Below are 5,000 nucleotides of genomic sequence, written 5' to 3'. Positions count from 1 at the left end.
CTTAATGTGGCCAGGCGCGGGTAAACGGCATGAGTAGCCCTGCCTATCTTAATGTGGCCAGGCGCGGGTAAACGGCGGGAGTAGCCTGGACTCTCTTAAGGTACCCGATCGCGGGTAAACGGCGGGAGTAGATGGGACTCTCTTAAGGTACGCGGGGGCTGTAATCGCTCAATGCGTAGCCCTGCCTATCGTAATGTGGCCAGGCGCGGGTAAACGGCGGGAGTAACCTGGACTCTCTTAAGGTACCCGGCAGCTATAATCGATCATAGCATAGCCCTGCCTATCTTAATGTGGCCAGGCGCGGGTAAACGGCGGGAGTAACCTGGACTCTCTTAAGGTACCCGATCGCGGGTAAACGGCGGGAGTAGATGGGACTCTCTTAAGGTACGCGGGGTCTGTAATCGCTCAATGCGTAGCCCTGCCTATCTTAATGTGGCCAGGCGCGGGTAAACGGCGGGAGTAACCTGGACTCTCTTTAGGTACCCGATCGCGTGTATACGGCGGGAGTAGATGGGACTCTCTTAAGGTACGCGACGGCTGTAATCGCTCAAAGCGCGGTAAACAAAATACTACAACCTTCATTTCGGGTGCAAAGGTGGCCTGGCGTGGAGCTAACCACTGAGTAGCATTCGGGGCCCGGGTGTAGCTCGGTTGATCTGCAGGGACCTGAGTGGGTGAAAACGGCGGGAGTAGCCCTGCCTATCTTATCGTAGCCGTGAGTGCGTATCCGACGGGGCAATCCAATTTACCGGTAATTATAAGTGAGAGTTTTGTCATGGTGATGATTATTTTATTATTGTTGTTGTTATTATTATTATTATTATTATTATTATTATAATTATTTTTTATTATATGTATGAATTACTCGGATTCATTTATGTCATCAGTATGATTACTAAATTTATTAATAATAGTGTTTGTGGTCGTAGGCCGAGGCTTGGGTGACTGTCATTACGTGGAACGACGTCGAGAAGCTTCCGCGCCGGTCGGGCAGCTCTGACGGCCAGGGCAGCTGCCATCGCGGATAAGCTGATGGCTGGAATGGTCGGGCTGACATGCTCCGCGAGGCTGCTGGCCGGGAGGAGAGCCGCGCTGGCCGAGGAAGTATAGCTTCCGTCGTCGGCAACGTGATCGGCTGAAATGCTGCCAGCTAGGGTGAGTGAGTGAATGATTCATTATTAGTAGTCAAGATTTATTGCATGGGGAGATATTTTCAGTGTTGTGCATGGCAACAAAAACTTTAGTTAATGTGACATTCTCATGTATAATGTGTATTTCATAATTACAGGTTATAAAATTAATCTGAATGTATTTACTCGAGAAGAAAATCTCTAAAACTTAGTTTTATGCAAATTTTAAAGAGAATCCTTCGCCGCGAATTGTGCGTCGGAATTATCTTTATTATTATGATTATTATTTTGTTTTAGTTGTACTGTGATTTCCGTGGAGCAGATTGGGGAGATGCGCTTTCGGTCGAAGGGGGGGGGGGGATGCTGGCGAACCGACTTATTAGGATCAAGTAAATTTATCTAAATTTGAGAATGTTTCATTTTCTCTCTTTACTGAATAAGGTAACGAACAAAAAATATAGCATTTTTGCCATTATCATCGTCATCACCGTACGAATCGCCATCAACACTGTAAATACTATCTCTGCAATGCGGAAACTGCACGCTCGCGGGATACATGAAAGGAGGAATTAAAAGACAAAACGAAGAGAAGAAGGAGAAGGGAATTTTAAGACCCGGTAATTCCTTCTTATGCTTTAATCTTCCTTAAGAAGTAGGTGTAGATAAGGAATAAGAAGGGTAAGAGAGGAGGAGGAAGGAGAACTAATGACCCTCCTGTATAGCATTCTCTTCTTGTTCTTCAGTCTTCCGTAAGGAGAAAAGAAAAGAAGATAACGAAGGAGCAGAAGGAAAGTAGAAGAGGAAGAGGAAGGACCATTTAAAAGACCATCCTCTATGTTTTCTCTTCTTCTTTTCCAATCTTTCCTGAGAAGATGTTAAGGAATAATAATCATCATAAGCAGGAGAAGAAAATGAAGAAGAAGAAGAAGAAGAGAAAACTAGGAGGAAGCAGAATTGTAAGAACTTCCTGTATATTTTTCTCTTCTTGTTCTTCAACGTTCCTCAAGTAGAAGAAGGGGAAGAAGAAGAAAAAACAATAGGAATACTTTTGGACCACCCCTCTATATTATCTCTTCTTGTTCTTCAGTCTTTGTAAAGAAGAAGGTAACGAAGAAGAAGAAGAGAAAAAGACAAGGTTTAAGCAGATTTTTAAGACCCTCTTGTATATTTTCTCTTCCTCTCCAATCTTCCTAATAAGTAATATGATGATGTTGTAGAGAAAGAATAAGAAGAATAAGAAGAGAAAACGGCAAGGAGGAAGGAACGTTTTAAGACCCTCCTGTTTATTTTCTCTTCTTGTTCTCCTATCTTCCTTAAGAAGACGTTAACGGAGAAGAAGAGAAAGACAAGGTGGAAGCAGAATTTTAAGACACTCCTGTATATTTTCTCTTCTTCTTCAATCTTTCTAAAAAGTAGTATGATGATGTTAAGGAAAATGTAGAAGAAGAAGAAGAAGAAGAAGAAGAAGAAGAAGAGATAACGACATGGAGGAATGAATGTTTTAAGACCCTCCTGTATATTTTCTCTACTTGTTCAGTCCTCCTTAAGAAGAAGAGGAAAAGAGAAATTACAAAGAATTACAAGAAGAGAAGAAGAACCATACGAACGACGATTTTTTAAACTTAGTTTAGTGCAAATTTAAAACAGAATTATTCGCCGCGAATTGTGCTTCGGAATTATCTTTATTATTATGATTATTATTTTGTTTTAGTTGTACTGTGATTTCCGTGGAGCAGACTGGGGAGATGCGCATTGGGTCGAAAGGGAGGGGGCTGGTGAACCGACTTATTAGGATCAAGTAAATATACTAAAATTTGAGAATATTTTATTTTCTCTCTTTACTGAATAAGGTAACGAACAAAAAAATAGAGCACTTTTGCCATCATCATCATCACCGTACGAATCGTCATCAACACTGTAAATACTATCCCTGCAATGCGGAAACTGCACGCTCGCGGGATACATGCTAGGAGGAATTAAAAGATAAAACGAAGAGAAGGAGAAGGGAATTTTAAGACCCGCTAAATCCTTCTTATTCTTCAATCTTCCTTAAGAAGTAGGTGTTGATAAGGAATAAGAAGAAGAGGGGTAAGAGAGGAGGAGAAAGGAGAATTTTTGACCCTCCTGTATAGCATTCTCTTCTTGTTCTTCAGTCATCCTTACAGAGAAAAGAAAAGAAAAGAAAAGAAAAGAAAAGAAAAGAAAAGAAAAGAAAAGAAAACTAGAGAAGTTAACGTACGATCCGAGAGATGTTTATTTGGAAGGGTGTGGGCTGTGAAATTAGGGAAATGGTGGATGATTTTAAATCTTGCTTGCTTAGTAAGCCCACCTTGTCCACTAAGCTTGGGCTATTGTCATAGCATCAACCGTCTCGACCCATGGAATGCCTATGGACTATGTCGGACCGTTACCACAATCAAAGGGGAACGGAAACAAATTCATTAATAATATTAGTAACAAAGCAGAAGAAGAAGAAGGGGAGGGGGAAGGAGAACTTTAGGACCCTTGTCACGCGACAAGGGTGCAATACATTACAGGCAATAAATACACAGAAACAAAAAAAACAAAACTTTAGACAAACAATCACTAATCTACGCCCCTTAAACTACCAACCACATACCCTTCTAATTTAGTGGCGTCACACAGGCGGATAACCATGCCATGGGCAACGCCACCGTACACTAAACAAACCATATCTACTATAAAACCACTAACTCCAGTACTCTAACTAATTTGGAGGCGCTGCAGAGGCGGTTAACCAGACCGTAAGCAGCACCACTCTTCACTACTCTAACTTGGTGTCGCAGTAGAGGCGGAAAGCCGGACCGTAAGCTGCACCACCCTTCGCTAAATCTAAAGTTATACTGCATACATCTAAAAACAAAAGCAAAAAGGAAAGCAACTGGCTGATCACGGCATCCCCTGGTAATGAGGGAACCCCTTCCACCCATGATGCCGCTATCAGCCACAGCCGTGGGTCAGATGACATACCCACCTAAACCTCTATCGCAATGTGTTCCTTCACATTCTTTGCGTGGCGAATCGCTGAGCTGGAACCCAGTCCATCATGCAATTGCCCCGTCTACTAGTCTGCGTCGTCTCATTACACATTGCCTACTCCCTGCTGTTCCACCATAACCTCGGAACTATTATTATTATTGTGACGGAGAAATCCTTGGAGCAGAAAGAGGTGAAAGAAGGTGCTGGGTGGAATGGGTCTAACTACTATACCAAAAATTAACTTAAAACTTTAACATAGGTTACATTTCTTTTAGAATCTCAAACTTAACACACTTTTCACTTGGTGAACTAATAAAGTGACAGGTACAAATAGCCATCTTGAAACAATAACTGGAAAACCCCAGATTAGGGAATTTTACAGATCGGGGCTTCAAGCTCTTAGTTTACAAATTCTGAGATACCAGATCCGGTTTACAAAATTTTGCAAACTCTCTTATGTTTAGACAATTTAAGAGCACTTTGCTCCAACAACTTCACAGCCTTCCAGAGAAGCACCTCAATATTGCAGTTGAATTTAGGAAACACGGTAAAAGAGCTTACCTGTTCTCCAACTTTAACTAATCACTTACAGCTCGCTAAGGGCAAACTTACACAACCCCTTACAATATCTGGCCTCTCCAGGCACAATTTACAATTAACAAAAGTTAGTACGCAGGGGTATCTAATAGCCAACCTACTGGACCTTTGTGGAATAAGAATAACGGGTTAAATTAATGGCCCGAACACAAAATGAATGGACGCGTATACTCCTAGATATTGAAGAATAAAATCCTAACGGGGCTCCCGGCCCAGTGATACAGGGGCTAAGCCCAATCTACTGTGGTGACTCGAATGGAGGTTAATTTAATA

This window comes from Anabrus simplex, unplaced genomic scaffold (genome assembly GCF_040414725.1).
Source record: "Anabrus simplex isolate iqAnaSimp1 unplaced genomic scaffold, ASM4041472v1 ctg00000128.1, whole genome shotgun sequence".
In the NCBI taxonomy this organism is placed as follows: domain Eukaryota; kingdom Metazoa; phylum Arthropoda; class Insecta; order Orthoptera; family Tettigoniidae; genus Anabrus; species Anabrus simplex.
Note: the sequence above shows the minus strand (reverse complement) of the source record.